Source organism: Ahaetulla prasina, chromosome 1, assembly GCF_028640845.1.
Source record: "Ahaetulla prasina isolate Xishuangbanna chromosome 1, ASM2864084v1, whole genome shotgun sequence".
Classification (NCBI taxonomy): Eukaryota; Metazoa; Chordata; class Lepidosauria; order Squamata; family Colubridae; genus Ahaetulla; species Ahaetulla prasina.
In genome coordinates this window covers 219,295,060-219,317,556 of record NC_080539.1, presented here as the reverse complement: position 1 = coordinate 219,317,556, position 22,497 = coordinate 219,295,060, and the positions used below count along the sequence as shown (strand labels likewise).

At 38.7% G+C, this 22,497-nt stretch overlaps 1 protein-coding gene across 2 annotated transcripts in view; it reads left to right on the top strand.

Annotated features, from left to right (window-relative positions):
* B3GALT1 (beta-1,3-galactosyltransferase 1) overlaps positions 1 to 22,497 on the top strand; it is a 460,687-nt gene that overhangs the window by 410,292 nt on the left and 27,898 nt on the right. The window lies entirely within an intron of this gene.

Sequence of the window (22,497 nt, the reverse complement as noted above, 5' to 3'; positions counted from 1 at the left end):
TACTATTACTATTACTATTAATCTCATCATTCCTATCACCCATCTCTTCCCACTTATGACTTTGTAATTTTGTTGCTTGTATCCTTACGTTTTATATTGCTTGTTTCCTAGTATGACTTGATTGCTTATTTGTACCCCATGACTATCATTAAGTGTTGTATCTTATGATTCTTGATGAATGTATTTTTTTTCTTTTTATGTACACTGAGAGCATATGCACCAAAGACAAATTCCTTGTGTGTCCAATCACACTTGGCCAATAAAGAATTCTATCTATCTATCTACACATATATGTACATATGTATATGTAATGGTGTCAAATGTTATAGAGAAGCTTCTTGGATGAAAAGCGAAACATCTTGAAGGAAAAACAAAGAAAGTCTAGTTTCCTCTTGAAAAAACACCTTTGGGTCTCCTCAACAGACTTTTGCTTGTTCTCCAAAATAAGCAACTCTTTCCCTGTGTGGGTCTTAAAAAATAAATACCGTTTCATTTCTCTTTCTTTTTCAGACCACAGCTCTCTGTTCTACTTGTCTTTCTTCTTTTCCTTCCTACTCGCAGTTTCGTATTCTCTCAAAAGATTGTCTTCCTAATTTTCTATCTTCTTTTCCATATTAAGAAGCTTGCCTTAGTTAATTATTGTTGTTTTCCTTGCCAGCTTCCGAGGCTTAATTTTTTCCAAGACTCACCAGGACTAAAATCTATTTTCAATGCAAGGCCTCATTCTGGTAAGGAATTAATGAGGTATCAATTCTCATTAAATCTCTAATTTAAGGATCATGTAGAGACAAAATTAAAACCACTTCATTTCCCAGACTTGACTAAGAACAAGTCTGTGATACTGATTCAGTCATATATTTTGAAATGTACAGTACACTCATAATTAATTCGATGAAAAGGGACAGCTGGGCAGAAATTCAGGCTGGATATAAATAATATGTGAAAAGACAGTGGATTTTTAAATTCAGGAGTGGGGGGGAAATAATACATTAGAAATGGGACAGAAAGGAAGAAATGGTTTTCAAGGGATAGATTTTATTCTGCAACCTATATACACAAATATTATTACAGATAGTCCTTGACTTACAACAGTTCAGTTTAATGACCGTTCAGTTGCAACGGCACTGAAAAAAATGTCCTATGACAATTTTTCACAGTTATGATCTTTGTAGCATCCCCATGATCGTTTCATCAAAATTCCGATGCTTGGCAAATGGTTCATATTTATGACCGTTGCTATGTCCCAAAGTCACAGAAGGTTTTGTGACCTTCCGACAAGCAAAGTCAATGGGGAAACCAGATTTACTTTAAAAACGGGTTACTAACTTATCAGCTGCAGTGATTTGCTTTACAACGGTGGCAAGAAAGGTCGTGAAACAAGTCAAAACTCGCTAACAAATGTCTCACTTAACAATGGAAATTCTGGGCTCAATTGTGATCGTAAGTTGAGGACTACCTCTATAGCATGTTCCTGTTTTAACTGTGAGAGTTGGGTCCAAATTATGAAAAGAATGTACAATTCTTGTACAATTACTCTTCACTTATAATCTTTGGGGGGCACATCATGTTCTTTCGCTTATAATATTCAAAGGGCACATCATGTCTAAAACCAAGAGCACATGCGTGCCTGAGAGCAAACCGGTAGGGACGGGTTTTGAAACCCACCCCTGGATAATGCCCCATTTATCTGCAAAATGGCAGCAGCAATTCCTATACCATGTTTCCCCGAAAATAAGACCCCGTTTTATATTTTTTTGAACCCTGAAATAAACGCTCGGCCTTATTGCCATGCGCTCAAAAGCCCGATTGGGCTTATTATCAGGGGATGTCTTATTTGGGGGGAAATAAGGGTACAACTCAACAGTTTGAGGGGTTTTTTTAAATTTGAATTTATATCCCACCCTTCTCCGAAGACTCAGGGCGGCTTACACTGTGTTAAGCAATAGTCTTCATCCATTTGTATATTATATACAAAGTCAACTTTTATTGCCCCCAACAATCTGGGTCCTCATTTTACCTACCTTATAAAGGATGGAAGGCTGAGTCAACCTTGGGCCTGGTGGGACTTGAACTAACATAATTGCAAGCAGCTGTGTTAATAACAGACAGACTTAGTCTGCTGAGCCACCAGAGGCCTGAGTTGTGAGTTCAGTTTGGCTCATAAGTCTGATCTTGGCTAGTGGCTTTCAGAAACATGGCATGGCTGAATCAGATTCTTATTGCACGCTAGAATAAAGCCATAGAAAAGAATCAATTGCTTTGGGTCAAAGTGACTGGATCGTCCCCTTCTTATACATCTACCAGTTCAAAACCATGACTTTTTCTTCCTGCTATATTTCAACAGATTTTTTTTAAATGTACTTCATAGTCCTGAAACTGAGCAATTGTTGATTGTTGTTATATTTTAAATTTTTCTGCCCTAGTTTGGGGAATTATGATCCAAGTATCTAAAAACTCAGTCCCCATCTACTCTGAACTTGCACCATCTCCGTTTTACCATGTTAAAATCTAACAGATAAATGTGTGGAATTTGTCAAGGAAGTCATCCTTCCAGGAGACTCAAAACTGTGTTACCCGATAGGCTCTCTAGTAGACATAAATAGCAGAGAGAGGACAGGAAGTTCCAGGCAGTAATTGATTAATGAGACTCCGTGAATGGCCTTTAGGAAATCTCTTTGCACCACATCCAATGACTGATGCTATATATAAATAGCCACTACTTAACTGCAGAAGAAACATTCATTATTTAAAACAGTAGCTATTTTTATCCTGCAACTATCCCATTTCTGCTGGGACAGCTGCAATTTCAAAGACTTCTCCAGGGTGGGAATCAAAATCGAAGTCTTCGGAGAAGGGCGGGATATAAATGCAAATTTAAAAAAAATCAAAATTCAGTTACTATGGCTTTTTAAAAAAAAAAAAATCCAATGATGTTTCTTTCCTCTGCTCTTTTGTACACTGTCTATCTCTCCAGGAATAGCCACCACAGAGTAGGGGGCAGTGGTGAAATCCAATTTTTTTTTTTACTACCAGTTCTATGGGCGTGGCTTGGTGGGCGTGGCTTGGTGGGTGTGGCAAGGGAAGGCTACTGCAAAATCTCCATTCCCACCCCACTCCAGGGGAAGGATACTGCAAAATCCCCATTCCCTCCCCTCTCCTGGGGAAAGGATATTCCCACCCCACTCTGGGGCCAGCCAGAGGTGGCATTTGCCAGTTCTCCGAACTGCTCAAAATTTCCGCTACCAGTTCCCCAGAACCTGTCAGAACCCGCTGGATTTCACCCCTGAGTACGGGGTCTATTATGACTGTCAGTAACTCAATGCAACCTTTGTATTTTTCACTAGATGATGAAACCAAAGAAAAAAGTTGTAATATCCATATGATTAGAACTTCCTATCGGGTTCCAAGAATTAAGGAAAGCCCACTTTCTTCTAAAATTGTTCCCTTTCCGAGCTTTCTTCCTCAAGCCTCAATGTTAGACATTTTATTGACTTGCTGAAGCTCCTGAAGACATTTATGCTGGTAGGAAATGGAGACAGAAGAACTTGAAACAAAGGAACAATTGAGAGAGATCTCTACAACCACTTTCTTAAATGGCAAATAATATTGAAAACTGAAAATAAGCGTTATACTCAGAGGGTCATTTTTGTTTTGTTTTGTTTTCTAATTGACTTGAGAGGGGAGAAAAGCAAGCTTTTGTTTTTGTTGATGGAAGCGTTTGGCTCAATCCTTTGGCTCATTAATCAGTTTCTCAATTAACTACATGCCTGGAGGTAATTTATTCCTGAACTCCGAGCACAAAGGGAGGCAGAAGTGCACAGTTGTTCAGTGATCAGTATTCTCCTGCTCAGGTTTTCAGAACCCAGACCTCATCCTGAAATGTCTGAGCTCTTTCAGTGTCAGTTTTCTTGGTGGGTAGCGATAGAGAAGATGGACGGGAGTAAAGATGACCGGAAGGAATGGGAGCAAAAGTGATGGACAAAATGGGTGGGGGAGAGGAAATGAGATCGCAATAGTGTTTAGACTTATATACCGCTTCACAGTGCTTTACAGCCCTTTCGGAGAGGTTTACAGAGTCAGCGTATTGTCCCCAACAATCTGGTTCCTCATTTTACCTACCTCGGAAGGATGGAAGGCTGAAGCAATCTTCAGCCTGGTCAGATTCGATCTGCCAAATTGCTGGCAGCTGGCAGTCAGCAGAAGTAGCCTGCACTACTGCACTCTAACCACTTTGCCACCGTGGCTCAGATATTCTTTATTGTAATTTTTTGCCATTGGAAGTGGAACTTTAATCTTTCTTTTAATACAATATAGATGTATTGCTCGCTAACCTTCTTTGTCGTGCCAAATGCACAGAGAGAAGAAGATTGAAGTTCTTTAAGTGATGATGGGAAAGTCTATACCTTATGCTCAAGAGATGCATTATGATTGCTTAATTGCAATTTCATTGACTGATCTTTCTCATTTATGAAATGTGACACAGCTACCTCTAAATCAGTGTACCTCAAACTTGGCAACTTTAAGATGTGTGTGGACATCTTCGAGTTCTGGGAGCCGAAGTTCATACATCCTGAAGTTGCCAAGTTTGAGAAACACTTCTAAATCTTTGACTCTCACTGTAGCTTATATCTTGATTGGTTGCACTTGTCAATCAACGGACTCTTCTGCTTTATTCCAGCTGTTTGGGTGTGGTGCCAAATTAGGCTTGCTTTGGCCTCTGTCCATCCTATTGGGGCTGCCACATTGTGCCTCAACTCTTAGTCACCAATGCTTTATCCTGTAAAATGCTTAGTGTATCAAGTGCAGGAGCACTTTGAGAAAAAAACCATTAATAAAATATTAATCACATTTAGCTTTCCTTCTTTTCTTGCTTTGTAGAGGCTCAGCTGCTCTAGATTTAAACCCATAACTGTATTAAATTGATGCATTATAGTTTGTATCTCTGGTGCTATCCTTCTGTCTGCATTCATTATCCATATTGGCTTCAAGCCTGGAATATTTTGTTTTTCTCTTGTTTCATTTTCTCTTTCAGTATCATTTAATACGGGGAATTATTTCTCCACAGTGCCCATGTCATATATTGATATCTGCTTTTTAAAAAGAATATAGTGGCTTCTGATTAAGCCATTGTTCCTAAGTATAGGGTCTATTTTTCCCCGTCTCCAAAGGGGTATCCAGATCTAAGGATGTGATCATTACAGCCTTTTGTTAAGGCTCATGACTGATAAATAATTCAAGCTTTTCTTCAATATGATACAATCTTATGATTTATGAGTGTAACTAATTTAAGATCTATGACTTATCACGTTGTTGTTTGTACGTACACTCAGAGCTTATGCAGAGACAAATTCCTTGTGTGCCCAGTCACACTTGGCCAGTACAAAACTTTATTCTATTCTATTCTATTCTATTCTATTCTATTCTATTCTATTCTATTCCATTCCATTCCATTCCATTCCATTCCATTCCATTCCATTCCATTCCATTCCATTCTATATTTATTTGATGAATCTTATAGGCGATCCCTTCTTTCCATAATTCAAATTATGTAGCTAGACAATTATTTTCTAAGGCAACATTTGGGGGAGGAGGAGAGAAATCAGAGAAATGGGCATGCTAACAGGATATCCTTCTATCATTATTCTTCATTATAAATTCCTGACTGTGCTAAGCTAAGTGGCAGCATCTAACTGACTTCAACAGACCTTGAATAGCTAAGTAGGGTCCAACTTGGTTGGTACTAGGGTGGAAAACCACAGGCACATCCTTATTTGTATGTTAGATTGGAAAAATTTTCACTTCTCATCCGAGAAGCTTCTTCAGCTCTGACAGGATAGATAATCCTTCCATTCCCCACCATCCTGTCAGAGCTGAAGAAGCTTCTCAGATGAGAAGTGAAAGATCTTCAAAGAAAAAACAAGAAAGTCAAGTTGCCTCCTGAAAAAGAAAAAAGAAGGGGGAAAAGCACCTTTGGGCCATCCAGGAAGTAAGAGCAAGAGCAAACCACTTTGCAATGTTGTCCAGAAAACTATATGGACATATAAGTGCATCATAGAACAGAATAGAATAACAGAGTTGGAAGGGACCCTGGAGGTCTTCTAGTCCAACCCCCTGCTCAGGCAGGAAACCCTACACCATCTCAGATGAATGGTTATCCAATCTCTTCTTAAAAACTTCCAGTGTTGGAGCATTTACAATTTCTGCAGGCAAGTTGTTCCACTGATTAATTGTTCTAACTGTCAGGAAATTTCTCCTTACTTCTAAGTTGCTTCTCTCCTTGATTAGTTTCCACCCATTGCTTCTTGTTTTACCCTCAGGTGCTTTGGAGAATAGTTTGTCCCCTCTTCTTTGTGGCAGCCCCTGAGATATTGGAACACAATATTTAATTATTTAATTATTACTGTGCGTATGGTATCCGGATAGTGGTAAAAATATTTAAAGGTGAAGATAACTATTGGAGAGACTTAGAGTTAAGAGATATAGAGAAATTTGGATCAAGGTGGTTTTTAGATAAAGCAAACTCAAAATGTGTAATTAGAAGTTATTGGTTAAAGGGATTAAGTAAAATGTGGAATAAATTTGTTAAAATTTTAATTCCGGATATAATCTTTTTGGGGGAGACAATTGGAAATTGGCCAATTAAAAATAATATAAAACGTAATGAAGTGATTAAAGAGGAAAATATAGAAATTATTAGAGATTGGATAAAAGTTATGGAAAATGAAAGGAGGAATAAAGAAATTATTGAAAAATTAGGGTTAAGTTGGTTTGAAAAAATACAGATAGAAAAATGGACAAAAAAATTAAGGGAAAATTATTCGATAAATAGATGTGAAACTGAATTTGAATATTTAGTATCTCGGATTATGAAAGATGAAATTGGGCTAAAGGGACTCGTTAGTAGGGTTTATAAGATTATAAATTCTGATGAAAAATTACAAAGAGTGATGAGGACAAATTGGGAAAAAGATCTTAATATTGAAATACCAGAGTCAGATTGGAATGTGAATTGGAATAGTAGAATTATGAGAACTTTATCTATAAGGATTAAAGAGCATAATTATAAAGTTGTTTGGAAATGGTATTTGACTCCAGTAAGATTGTCACAAATGGATAAAAAAATTAGTAAAAAATGTTGGAGATGTGAGATGGAATTGGGGACTTATGAACATATGTGGTATAAATGTGATAAGGTTAAAAAGTTTTGGCAACAATTGGAGAAAATGATATTTGAAATGATGGGGAAAGTAATAATATTGAGAGTGGAAACTATATTATTGTTGGTAATTAAGGAAATAGAATTAACAAAATATGAAAAAGAATTGATTAGAATTATGATTATAATAGGTAGAATTATAATAGCTAGATATTGGAAATTAGATGTGATTTTTAGAATAGAAGAGTGGAATTCTGAAATGTGGAAATTAGCTTTAAATGATAAAATGACATGTGATATTAAAATTAGAAGTGGTGTGTATAAAGAAGATATTTTCTGGAAGACTTGGAAACCATTCGTGGACTATGCGCTTGGAAAATTGGACGCTTCGGTACCTGTACCTCGAGAACGTGGATTTTGGCAATTATGAGGACATATCCGAAGACCCAAATCTTCCTTTTTTTTATGTATAGCACAAGGGTGTAATAATGTATTTTCTTTTTTGTTTGTTGGAAAAAAGTAATAAAAAAATAATAATAATAATAAAAACTTCCAGTGTTGGAGCATTCACAACTTCTGCAGGCAAGTTGTTCCACTGATTAATTGTTCTAACTGTCAGGAAATTTCTCCTTACTTCTAAGTTGCTTCTCTCCTTGATTAGTTTCCACCCATTGCTTCTTGTTCTACCCTCAGGTGCTTTGGAGAATAGTTTGTCCCCTCTTCTTTGTGGCAGCCCCTGAGATATTGGAACACAATATTTAATTATTTAATTATTACTGTGCGTATGGTATCCGGATAGTGGTAAAAATATTTATAGGTGAAGATAACTATTGGAGAGACTTAGAGTTAAGGGATATAGAAATTTGGATCAAGGTGGTTTTAGATAAAGCAAACTCAAAATGTGTAATTAGAAGTTATTGGTTAAAGGGATTAAGTAAAAAGTGGAATAAATTTGTTAAAATTTTAATTCCAGATATAATCTTTTTGGGGCAGACAATTGGAATATGGCCAATTAAAAATAATATAAAAGCGTAATGAAGTGATTAAAGAGGAAAATATAGAAATTATTAGAGATTGAATAAAAGTTATGGAAAATGAAAGGAGGAATAAAGAAATTATTGAAAAATTAGGGTTAAGTTGGTTTGAAAAAATACAGATAGAAAAATGGACAAAAAAATTAAGGGAAAATTATTCAATAAATAGATGTGAAACTGAATTTGAATATTTAGTATCTCGGATTATGAAAGATGAAATTGGGCTAAAGGGACTCGTTAGTAGGGTCTATAAGATTATAAATTCCGATGAAAAATTACAAAGAGCGATGAGGACAAATTGGGAAAAAGATCTTAATATTGAAATACCAGAGTCAGATTGGAATGTGAATTGGAATAGTAGAATTATGAGAACTTTATCTATAAGGATTAAAGAGCATAATTATAAAGTTGTTTGAAATGGTATTTGACTCAGTAAGATTGTCACAAATGGATAAAAAATTAGTAAAAATGTTGGAGATGTGAGATGGAATTGGGGACTTATGAACATATGTGGTATAAATGTGATAAGGTTAAAGAGTTTTGACAACAATTGGAGAAAATGATATTTGAAATGATGGGGGAAGTAATAATATTGAGAGTGGAAACTATATTATTGTTGGTAATTAAGGAAATAGAATTAACAAAATATGAAAAAGAATTGATTAGAATAATGATTATAATAGGTAGAATTATAATAGCTAGATATTGGAAATTAGATGTGATTTTTAGAATAGAAGAGTGGAATTCTGAAATGTGGAAATTAGCCTTAAATGATAAAATGACATGTGATATTAAAATTAGAAGTGGTGTGTATAAAGAAGATATTTTCTGGAAGACTTGGAAACCATTCGTGGACTATGCGCTTGGAAAATTGGACGCTTCGGTACCTGTACCTCGAGAACGTGGATTTTGGCAATTATGAGGACATATCCGAAGACCCAAATCTTCCTTTTTTTTATGTATAGCACAAGGGTGTAATAATGTATTTTCTTTTTTGTTTGTTGGAAAAAAGTAATAAAAAAATAATAATAATAATAAAAACTTCCAGTGTTGGAGCATTCACAACTTCTGCAGGCAAGTTGTTCCACTGATTAATTGTTCTAACTGTCAGGAAATTTCTCCTTACTTCTAAGTTGCTTCTCTCCTTGATTAGTTTCCACCCATTGCTTCTTGTTCTACCCTCAGGTGCTTTGGAGAATAGTTTGTCCCCTCTTCTTTGTGGCAGCCCCTGAGATATTGGAACACTGCTATCATGTCTTCCCTAGTCCTTCTTTTTATTAAACTAGACATACCGAGTTCCTGCAACCGTTCTTCATATGTTTTAGCCTCCAGTCCCCTAATCATCTTTGTTGCTCTTCTCTGCACTCTTTCTAGAGTCTCAACATCCTTTTTACATCGTGGCAACCAAAACTGAAATGCAGTATTCCAAGTGTGGCCTTACCAAGGCATTATAAAGTGGTATTAACACTTCAATAGGGTGTCAAGTTTGACTTGGAAACTGAATTGCTAATAGGCTGTAATTCAGCTTTTGACAGAAATAATATAATAGTTGTGCACAGAGGCAGGGATTAGAATTCAAACCACCCCTACTTACGTGAAAAAGACCTTCGTTCAAGCCAGGTGAGTGATTACAGCTGCCATCAACCTTCTCTTCCTTGCAGACTTCTTCATCCAGCGTCAGGACTGGTATAAGCAACACAGACGGCTGAATGCAAACGGGGACTGCTGATGGGAGACCTCACTTCTTTCTGTAACTACATCAACTATCCCAAAATAAATCACAGTATCTGATCTTTAATTCATCCTGTGGGGTTGGTTGACAACTCAGCCCATGATTTGGGATTGCTGCTTTTATCCATTGATTGTTTATGTGCCATCGAGTTGGTGTTGCCTCTTAGCAACCACTGAGGTAGATTCTTGTCCAAGTCCATCTGTCCCTAACCATGTCTCCCAAGAACAATAGTACTTAGACTTATATACCGCTTCACAGTGCTTTACTGCCCTCTCTAAGTAGTTTGCAGAGTCAGCATATTGCCCCCAACTATTTGGGTTCTCATTTTACCCACCTTGGAAGGATGGAAGGCTGAGTCAACTTTGAGCCTGGTGAGATTTGAACTGCCAAACTTCTGGCAGATGGCAGTCAGCAGAACTAGCCTGCAGTACTGCACTCTGACCACTGAGCCACCATGGCTGGTGGTCCCATCACCACTGTAACTAAGTCCATATCCTTTGCTGCTGAGCATCCTCTTCTTTTCTTTCTTTTCATTTTGCCCAGTATTAGAGCCTTCTTCAGGTCTTTGCAGGTGTCCAAAGAAGAATAATTTGAGCTAGGTCATTGTGCCTTGTGGGAGAGGGTTTATTTATACTTCTAAGTTTTTTCTGGATAGAGACAGATTGGGAACTATTGTATTATACGGAACATGTTTTAAAAGTGCAGCTTTTTAAAGAAAATAAAGAAACCATCTGCTTACTGAGACATTTATCACTAATCTGAAATGCTGTAGGGCTTATTGGTTTGATTTATGAATATGTCACACTGCTTGATCACAAAGCTCAAAAAGTAGTTCCTAAAAATATAAATATTCTGAACAAAAGAGAAGGTTGCTTTCAATACTTCAAATTGCTGCGCTATTTAAATTTACTTGATCTTTTAGTGTAATTTTTTTTTTTAAAAAAAACCCTTTTCTTCTTCAGGGATGATAATTAAAAATGCTGCCAACTTGTTCTACTGCTTATCAAATATTGTCCCCTCCTCCATAATATTTTGCCTTGACTTTGCTGTGATTGAGTTCTAGAAGAAAAATCTGATCTTTTCTCTATCCAGCACTAAATTCAATGGGACTCAGACATTGGTAGCAATAACAGCCTTTTCTAAGGCAGCATATTGCCTCCAACAATCTGCTTTCTCATTTTACTGATCTGGGAAGGATGGAAAGCTGAGTCATCCTTGAGCTGGTCAGGATCGAACTCCTGGCAGTCGGCAGAATTAGCCTGCAATATTGCATTCTAACCACAGCTCTTTGATTGTTCTTCTGTGGTCATGCTGTCTTTACACAATCACATTGTGTGGTTTCCATTATTATGCACTATTATTTCCATTGTGCAGACTATCAAAACAAAAGCTACCACTTGCCCCAGGCTACTTAGCTAAAACTTGAAAATTCTCAAGTTCACATCTACCTTCTGTCAATCAGACCATCTTCTCAATCATTAGAATTGGTTTATTTTCTTCATATTGTTCCACCAATTAGGTGAGTCTTATATCCTGAGTTCAGTCTTACTCTACCACCAAATAATTCATCATATTTTTACCCTAAAGATCAGCAGGAGGGCTTTTTCTGAGTGTAGTCCTTATGGTAGCTTCTAAGCAACCATGATATCTTCCATATTTTCAAGCTTGAAAACTTTCATAGACAAGTGATGTACAAAGTGACAGGTACAGACGTGACAGTGCCTGAATAGTCATATCTTCAGAACTTAATCTGTGCTTTCAAAGGGTGAGGGATAAAATGTTTATTAAAGAATTCCTCTTGCCTAGGAAAATATTTGGTTTTCCTGAGTAATTTGGGACCATCACACATGTACCCTTGCATTGGGGTTCTTTTGCTTTCACAGTATGGTTTTTTGCTTTCTTTTGCTTTCACAGCAAAAATCCCTGCCCCCACCCCCATGCCCAGCAGAGCTGCGCGATCTTAAAAGTTTTTGTTTTTTTTTACTTTTAAAAACATTTTTTCTTCGACGAAAAAATGCTTTTAAAAGTAAAAAAAAAAGCCTCTGATGATCGTGCGGCTCAGCTGGGATCATCAGAGCCTTTTAAAAGCATTTTTTTATGTCTTCGGCCGAAGAGGTTGTAGAAAAAATGCTTTTAAAAGTAAAAAAAAAAGCCTCTGATGATCGTGCGGCTCAGCTGGGATCATCAGAGCCTTTTAAAAGCATTTTTTTATGTCTTCGGCCGAAGAGGTTGTAGAAAAAATGCTTTTAAAAGTAAAAAAAAAACAGTTGGCCACACCCACCCAGTCACATTCCCCCCACCACCAAGTCACGCCCACAGAACCGGTAGAAACAAATTTTACATTTCACCACTGACCCAGATTGTTGAGGGCAATATGCTGACTCTGTAAAACTGCTTAGAGAGGGCTATAAAGCACTGCAAAACTGTATATAACTCTGAGTGTTACTGCTATTGCTAAGATCCACAACTTTGCGTTCTGTTTTCCAAGAGAGTTAAATTATGTGTTACTTAAACCTCCAGGCTGTGAACCGGTACCGCTCCACGGCCCATTGGGAACCGGGTTTCACAAGCAGCAGGCGAGCGCATGAAGTTTTATTTGCACATGTGGGGAATTAGGTTGCATGAAACCATCCCCTTCCCTCTCTCCCACCGCCACCAGTCTGTGGAGCTAAAAAGCTCGGGGACCGCTTACTTAAAGGAAATACTGTTCTCAAGAGGTACTCCTATTTTGAAGGAGAAGATCAGCAACTGGCACTTGTGTGACTCTTTCCAACTGGTTATGGAACTGCTCCCACTGTTGATCCTCTAAAGTACAAAATAAACTCTGCTGTTTTTCTCTCTGTGCCTTGAATTCTCTTCTGTGTGTTTTCACTCCCTCCCTAGATGCTAAACAATACAGCAGATGGTAGCATCTCTATATATTCTGTATAGAGATATATATCTATGAAGATATACATACGCATGCACGCGCACACACATATAGACCGAATCCACAAATGAGAACATATTTTGTTTATAACAAAAACACAAAAAGTTGGAAATGGTGTTTCAGGCACAGGGGAAGGGGGAAATTATTGTAGCAGGTTTACGTGACTTCTCTTCAAGCACTGAGGATATTAACATAAGATGTGGAGCCTTTGCACACCAGTACAGTATGTCTTGCTGTAGGCGGGGATTCAGATAAAATACTTTTCATATCTATGTACACACAGGCAGACGTCTTTATACTATAAGGGATCTTCCAAACCATCTGAGCTTCATTTGAAACATTTGATGACAGCAATTTGAGTGAGGCTGGAAATAGACTGGAAACACAGTGTTGAAATGAATTGCAATGTTCCATTATCCAGACTTTTTTTGCCTTTCCTGTTGATGATTGTTATGTCTGGAGTGTTATGTGGCAGGTGCTTCTCTGCTTGATTTCTAAAGTCCCGGAACACTTCAATTTCTCCTTTTCCTATTACTTGGTGTGTTTTGTGCTCCCACCAGTTCTTGATTGCAGGCAACTGATGTTTCCTGCAGTTCTTCTAATGCACCATTGTTGCTACTTTGTCATGCTGTTGTTAGTAGTCAGTCTATGCAGCAGCTAACTAAGTGGTCCACCGTTTCTGTTTCTTTGCAGAAGTAGCATTTGTTTTCTGTTGCTATGTTTTCGATTCTGGTTTTGTACAGTCAGAATTAGTCCCTCTGGCTCTTTCTTCAACTTTTCTCTTCTTAGCTAGCTATTGCCAAGTCTTGTTGTTATCTGCCAGTGTTTAGTGTACTGTAATACTTTGCCTTGCTCTTTTCTGTCTTCATTATAGGCCAGTTTGCGGGTTTTTGGGAGGGGGTTGGTACTCAGTAAGCTTTCATGGTGTACTAGCTTCAATGCATCTTCTTCACTGTTTTTCAGATAGTCTTCCAATACCCTTTTTTTTTTCTTCTTCAACTGTTTAATATACTTGCAACATTCCATACCCACAATGCTCCTTGGTAAGTACAGTCCATCAACGTTGATGCATGGATCATTATTTCTCTGGTCTTCTTATCTGGGGCTTCTAGTTCAACTTGAGTCCAATCTACTATTCCATCTCCATATCTAACACATGGATTTGATCATGTGTTAAGTGCATTATTGGTATTTCCACTACTGAATTTAGACTTTAAGATGTTCAATCTTCTGATATATTTATGGATAATAAAACCAAGACAAAACCTAGCACCTCAATAATCCCCTTGGCATGCTCCACAACCAAATCCAGACACCCTCAAAAAGTCAGGTTCCCAAGATCCAGGAACCTGCTGGATCACAGAATGTGGGTTTCCATAAGTCAGGGGCAGCCACAAAAAAAGGCAAACTTCCAGGGTCCCGCTAGATGGCAAGATTTCAGGGATGGGACCAGGAGTGGTTTTGACTTACCTTCACTACCAGTTTGCAAATGTGAGCACAGGGCCTTCTGCGCATGCGCAGAGCATCAAAAATGGGACATGATGATGTCTGGGCAGGTGGTCAGAGCCTCCCACAGCCCCTACTACTGGTTCACCTGAAACGGAGAGAACCAACTGAATACCACCACTGTACAAGACCTGAAGCTTGCTCATCTTATCAGATTTGACAGGAGAGGCGCATGCTGTCGTGTCCCACTCCTCCTCTGACAGCTGGGTCGGGGAAGTCCGTATCAAGCATGCCTCTGCAGCTCTGCCAAAGTCCTATCAGAGTCCTCAGGGCAGGCAGGAATCCAAGGTGTGACTTCAGCAATCCAGATTAGACTTTGCCTGACTCAGAGAATGCCAGAAAGCAGATCCTTTATATAGGCCATGGGGTGTGGCTCCATGACTCAGCACTTATTCAGGCCTGTCCCTCCCTTCCTTTTGCTGACGTCGCCTCTCCATTCTCCGGAAGCGAGGATCTGTCCATGCATCATTTCGTCCCCAGCTGCCGGTAATCCCAGCTCATGGCTGGCTTCAGGCGCACATGCTATCGGAGGGAGGTTTGTTTGCTCAGTTTCTCCGGGCATGGTGCCAGGACTGGGGGCTGGAAGCATGCCAGGACATTCTCCTGTACTATCAGTGTCTGGCAAAAGATGAGAAGGGCCCGGCTGCGGTGAGGGGAGCGAGCGAGGCACAACACATGCTCTAAGGCAGGGGCGTCAAACTCACAGCCCACAGGCTGGATGCGTCACACGCTGGCCACGCCTATACCCAGTTTAGCGAAGGGTCACCATGTGATACATTGCATGGTGACGACACAAGTTTTACACCCCTGCTGTAAGGGAAAGGTGGTTCCACAAATCTATAATAAATCTATAATAAATACTGAATGAAGCATTGCCAGAAGCTTTCATATAAAGCTATCTTAATCCTGGTGAAATGGCTGAGGTTCATGGTTCCCCCACCCCAAGCAACAGTTTAATCCTAATTTTTTTTCCACCTGCTATGCCACCAACTGAGGGTTTTTTTTGCTTATGTTATTGGTGTCATAGAAATGAATATTTAGAAGAACAGGTTCAAGGAAAGCCCAACTGGGTCAGATTGGGAAAACCATCTCCCACTGAAGAAATGCTAGAAAGGAAAGGAGGACTTGAACACGCCAGAGAAAGATGAGATTTTTCTGCAGATGTGAAGAAAACATCAGTGGGGTAAATACCTCTGTGGAGCAGAACCAGGTTCAAAATAATGATATCTAAACTACTTGAAAAGATGTCAAAACTTAATAAATTTTTGTACAAAAGGTTCTCTGGCCCCAAGTCAGCCAAGAAGCAAAAATAACTCTCTTTATATTTGGCTGATTTCCCCCTCTCCACCCCCGTTGTTACACAATTTTGTTTTTGTTTTGTTTTTTTCAATTGTCTAGCTGTTTTTATTACTTTCCTGCCAGTCTCACAGAAGCTCAGAAATGCTTAGAGAACTAATATTTTTAAAGCTGTTGTTATTTCCCCCAAGGAAAGCGCTACTAAAGGATTAAAAAAAAGAGAGAGAGAGAGAGATGCAAATTGCTTTTCCAGTTCTCTTCTCTTCTCTTGCTCCACTTTTGTAGAGGAAGAACTTTTTTAAAACCACCACCACTCCAAGCAGTGGTGCCACAATTTCCTTCTCATTTAGAGGGATATATCTATATTTTGATTGATCCCTATCAATGGTGGGTTTCAAAAAATTTTACTACTGATTCTGTGGGCTTAGTGGGCATGGCATGGCTTGATTGGCGTGGCTTGGTGGGCGTGACAGGGGAAGGATACTGTAAAATCTCCATTCTCACCCCACTCCAGGGGAAGGTTACTGCAAAATCCCTATTTCCTCCTGATCAGCTGGGACTTGGGAGGCAGAGAATAGATGGAGGTGGGGCCAGTCAGAATTTTTACTACCGGTTCTCCGAACTATTCAAAATTTCCGCTTCCGGTTCTCCAGACCTGGTCAGAACCTGCTGAAACCCACCTCTGATCCCTATCCTTTTTTTAAAAAAATAATGGCATTTGTAGTAAAGAAATAATTCTCAGATTAAAAAGAACCTCATTAAAGTACGAACAAGAAGACACTGTAGTACAAAATAGCTAAATACAGGTACAAATGGCAAGTGGCAGAAGATTGTTGTGCAGATAATTTAAAAACCTGGGGAAAAAATGAAAAGGTCTTTAGACAATTTCTATAACCCGGTTTCTAACACGCCACATATGCTACTCCTGTACCAGGAGTTTGGTGAAACTATTTAGTTAAAGGGCTTAAGAAAAGTGCTTTTTATTTTGGATATGCCCTAAATGCCCATCCATTTCTTCTATGCCCAGCCAAATTTTCAGCAAATCTAAGAACACTGTATTTTACCTCCCTGTAATGAGAAGGAGAAGATTTCATTCATCTCTAGGTATGGAAGGTCTGCAGTCAAGGATGCTTTAGATCCGTGTTTTTCAAAACTTGGTAACTTTGTGTGGGTTTCAACTCCCAGAATTCCCCAGAAAGTGTGGAATTGTAATCTACACATCTTAAATAGCAACAGCACTTAGACTTATATACCACTTCATAGTGCTTTTACAGCCCTCTCTAAGCAGTTTACAGAGTCAGCATATTGCCCCCCAACAATCTGGGTACTCATTTTACCCACCTCAGAAGGATGGAAGGCTGAGTCAACCTTGAGCCTGGTGAGATTCGATCCGCTGGCAGCCGGCAGTCAGCCAAAGTAGCCTGCAGTACTGCATTCTAGAAGCTGACCTGTTGAGAAATATTGCATTAGATTAAGCTTCTAGTGTGCAGTCAACTGACTTGTTAACCCTTGCTCTCCAAACCACCCAAGTTATCACTGTTGAAATAAAAGATTCAAAGGTGATTAAATTGCCTGTTAGTTTAGTGCATTTGTATCCTATCTTTTTTGAGAGCTCAGCAGGGTAAGAATGAGGGTGTCCCCAAATTTTATCCTGCTCGCTCTGTCAGGCAGGTTGAGCTGAAAGACTCAATGACTAACCCAATATGGTTATGTGAGGATGAGAAACCTAGGTCATATTTATATGTAACTTCCAAAGACATGGGAGTAATAATAAGCATTTTTGAAAAAGCTCATTAGTTAATAATTTATTAATTATGACTAAAAGCTTTAGTCGTCTACCGCTAGCGTAGGCTGCTTTGTTCTAAATCAGCGGTTCTCAACCTGTGGGTCGCGACCCCATTGGGGGTCGAATGATAATTTGCCAGGGGTCGCCTAAGACCATCGGAAATATGGGAAGTATACTTGTGAGTCGAAGAATCGCGCTCCAATGGTTGACTCCACAAGCCAGCTGCAGGCTCTTCAAATCGCTAGCCGAATTCGGCTTCAGGCGTGATCAATTAAAAAATCTTTGCTCTGATGTCTCCCTCTAAAGCCAGCTGCAATCACTCCCAATCGCTAGCCTAATCTGGCTTCAGGCGTGATAAACTTAATAGGGGAGGAGTCTCCGCTTTAATGCCTCCGTCCTCAAGGCAATCACAAGCAGTTCAGATCGCTAGCCAATATGGCTTCAGGCGCGATAAATTCAAAACGAAAATAATTTTTTGGTTGGGGTCGCCTCATCGTGGGGAATTGTATTAAAGGGGTCACCACATTGTGGCAAATTGTATTAAAGGGGTCGCAGCACTATAAAGGTTGAGAACCACTGTTCTAAATCAATATGTTTATCCTTATTTCAATTGCATGCCTTTTTCTTTGTGATAAGCACAAGTATTTGGTAGTTTCATGCAGCAAGTTTTAGTCTTCAGTATCTCCAAGATGAATTGTCAATGAGTAAGTGAGGATATAACTTACCTTGGCAAGTCATGCACAGCTCTGACTCAGTGGTGGGCCGTGGTGGCTCAGGCTGTAAGATAGCCTGTTATTTTGGAATACATTTCTATTGTAGCTTGCTTTCAACCATGTTCCTTGTTACCCTGCTTTGTTGAAAACATTTCCAGCATTTAGGCAGGATGCTTGTAGCTACATCATTATGGGCAGAACTATATCTAGAGATCAGAGGTGAGTTTCACATAATTTTACCACTGGTTGGCCGGGCACTGAAAATGTCCGTGCATGCCTTCTGTGCATGCACGCGGCCTTCCGTGCATATGATTTGCTCATGTGCACGGCTTGCATGCATGCACATGACTTAGAAAATGTGGTTAAATAGGACGGCATAGCATGGGGTGTGTGGGCCGGCCCACGCACAGGTCACCACTACCGGTTCACCCGAACCGGTCCAAACTGGCTAAATACCACCTCTGCTAGAGATATAGAAAATGTCTTGATCATGGTTTCCTGGTTATCTTACCCAGGAAATAAGCAAGGAGAATGAGGTATAATGAGCAGATGGAAGAGAAAAATGATCTTGCAGGTGCCCCAAAGCACACAAGCAAAGGTGGTCACAGCAGAAACATCTTCGTGGGATTCACAATCAGCCTTAAGGTGCAGATTCAGCAGCTGGTTGGACAACCATATTTTGCATCCATTGCTACCTTCCAGGAAACTTTGTGTTCCCCAAACTACAAGAAAAGAAATTTTACCAGAGTAGCTTTCTAATGTTTGCAAAAGATCGAAGAAGAAAGAGTGTGCTTTTTTATTTTTTTTTATTTTTTTTACAAAACACCAAATCAAATAATCTGATCAGCTGTACATTCATGATCTGAATGACCTGTATGGACAAAGCAAAAAACAAACCAACCTCCAGCTGTGTGCCTCCGAGCCTTACCTCTTCTCTAATGTATATGTAATGATTTTTCTTCTTCTTCCAGATAATGTATTTGTCACTGTTATGTTTAGGGATTTAAATCTATGTGTTTATAAACAAGAACTAAAAAATAGCATAAGTTCCCATACTGTTGCCCATGGAAGGTTGGAAGCATTAATATTCTTTCTTTTTTAAAAGTTTTTTATTTTTTTATAAAAATGTCAAATCGATGCATGAACAGTGTGGCACCTGGGGATCATACATTCCAATACAAATGAAAGCAATCAGATTAAACATTATTATGACATTCAATCAACTTGTGTATTTCTAATAGCAATACTTAGGTTAGAGTCTATCATTATTCAATTATTCCACCAATTTCTCATTATTACTTTCATTTTATCAAATAAAAATGTATACATTAATATTCCCTTTATTTCTATCACTTATTCTAGCTTTTAATCATGTCACCCTTTATTAAGAAGCTTTTTCTTTCTTTCCTGTCTAACTTCTACTCATGTCATCTGCCTAAAAAAAGAGAGAGAAAAAAAGAATAGAGAGGGAGAGAGAGGAAAAAGCAAATCAGAGCAGCAACAAAAAAGAGGAATCATCCATCCATCATCTCTTGCCTGCTTATACTTTAATTGCTATGCTTTAAAAGGAAGAGATGAAAAAGGAAAAGCAAATCAGAACAACAATAAAAAAGAAAATCATCTACCCATCGTCTCTTGCCCACTTCAATACTTCGATTGCTATGCTTTTTTTTTTTACTTGCTTCCCACATTCCTCTCTTAAGTCTCCATCTATATCTATTTCTTGGAAGTCCAGTCTAAGTGTTCCTCCCACCTCTATCCTCTTCCACTGCCTAGTTCCTAAAATTTCTACCAAGGCCCCTGCCTCCATTTCAAACATATCTTCCAACTCTCTTAATATGTTTTCCCACTGGTTTAATTTATCAATCACTATTATTTTCATTGTTATCTTCTCTTTCTCTTCTTCCTTCTTCCTTTCTTCTTTTGACTCCTCCCTTTCCTGGACGTCTTGGTCTGTACTCATCATCCTTTGTATAGTATTTTCCATTTTTTTCCATAATGTCCTTAAATCCTTTATCCATAATGTCTTTTGTATTTTGAAAGAGTAAATCCATCTCCTGCACAATTCCACTCGTTTCTCCTTCTTAAGTATCTTATTTTGTTTTTTTAAGAAAGTTTATTTTTATCCAACATTCCAAGAACTATTTATTTGGTCTTTGAATTACCCTTCAAGGAGTACACTAGTCCCAGTTCTTTATGTCTCGTAGGTTAATACTCAGTTTCATTTGAGTAATCCCAGAGGTTATCAAAAGCCCCTTTATGTCCTCTTTGCAAATTCAATCCTCTAATATAATATTCAAATGTCTCATTGACTGAATCACTTCCTTGTAGTTTCCCTTTTTGTCAGCAGGTGGCACTCTCCACATAGATTTCATTTTACTAGTCCATTGTCATTTTGATTATACAACAAATGTAAAAGCAGAATAAGTTTTGTATATAAATAATTCCAATATTTAAAAATGCCTTCCCAGTACCGCTTCTTCCCAGTTTAGGAGTCAATTTTCTGTTTATTTCAAAATCTGTTATTTATTCTCCTGCACTTTCATTTCCAATTAGGTATTTCTCCAGAGCGCCCCAAAATGCTTAGGCGCTGCTTTAACACATGGTTAATATAGCAAATGGTTCTGAATTATTTCTAGGGTTCAATTTAAAGCAAAAGAAAATCCTCTCCCCCAGTTCCACCATGGCTCACCTTCTTGTCTCCAGCACCAGTCTTAGCTGTTATTCTTTGGTTGTCCCAGCTTTGTAACAACCATCTTTAGGCTGCTTCTTCTTCTTGCCATGGCTGAGAGAGAAAAAAGACCCCGGGCTGGACAGGAGAACTGGGACTCTCCCCGATCTCACAGGGTACCCCTCTTTGCTTCACCGCCCCTACAGGGCAGCTTAGGCTCCTTCTGGAGCCCACCAACATGAAGAATTCAGCACAGGGAACGTGGAGACCCATTCCTCTGTCTGTATTGCCGTGACGTTAACCAGAAGTCCCCCCGGAAGCATTAATATTCTTAAGGCCAATAGACCTTTGCCCTTCTTCAGTGAGGAAGCACCTGCTTAGCTTTTTAAGGTATTTAGAATAACAGCGTTGGAAGGGACATTGGAGTTCTTCTAATTCAACCCCCTGCTTAGGCAGGAAACCCTACACCACTTCAGACAAATGATTATCCAACATCTTCCTGTGTTGGAGAATTCACAACTTTTGGAGGCAAGTTGTTCCACTGGTTAATTGTTCTAACTGTCAGGAAATTTCTTCTTAGTTCTAGGTTGCTTCTCTCCTTGATTAGTTTCCATCCATGCCTTCTTGCCCTGCCCTCAGGTGCTTTGGAAAATAGGAACATGAAGGAGTATCTTCTTCTTCCAAAAACAACTTCCCTTCCTTTTATGAACATTTTATTTCATAATTTTGAAAGCCGAATGCTATATTGCTCCACTCTTTTCTCTGAATTTCTTATTTGCCTGGTTTTGTGCAAGCCCTGTAAGACCAATTAGTTACTGATCCTAGAGGGAGAGGAGGACTATCCACACCAGCCAGTGGATATATTCAAAGACCATAGAACTGTTTGTATTAATAGGAGGTTTTGAGCCATAATCAGAAGGATGACAGAAGCCACAGCAACTACAATGAATGGAAGAGCTGAAGAGTTTCACATTTTATTTCAAGAACCTCTTTTGCCTAGAAAATAATTGATCATGGAAATCACCATCTGGTAGAGGTAGTTGTAAAGGATGATTAATGAAGTTAATTGGTTCTCTAGACTTGGAGATAAAAAGGAGACCCATGTATATGGTAGTTTCTTAAATCCCTCTCTCTAGGTCAATTAGGTACCAAGAAAAATACAACCTTTAAATTTTTCACAGCATTGATTAAAAACCATTCAATGTACATATAATTTATCATTTCATAAACATCATTTCTATCAGATGATTGTTTCCTGATTGCTTATTTGTAGCCTATGACTATCATTAGTTGTACACTTAATTTAATTTGTAAGTGTTGTAACTTACAAATTAAGTTCTGCAACCCAACAAGAAAAACAGAGACTTCAGAGGATAATTAGAACTGCAGAAAAAATAATTGCTACCAACCTGCCTTCCATTGAGGACCTGTATACTGCACGAATCAAGAAGAGGGCTGTGAAAATATTTACAGATCCCTCACATCCTGGACATAAACTGTTTCAACTCCTACCCTCAAAACGACGCTATAGAGCACTGCACAGCAGAACAACTAGACACAAGAACAGTTTTTCCCCGAAGGCCATCACTCTGCTAAACAAATAATTCCCTCAACACTGTCAAACTATTTACTAAATCTGCACTACTATTAATCTTCTCATCGTTCCCATCATCA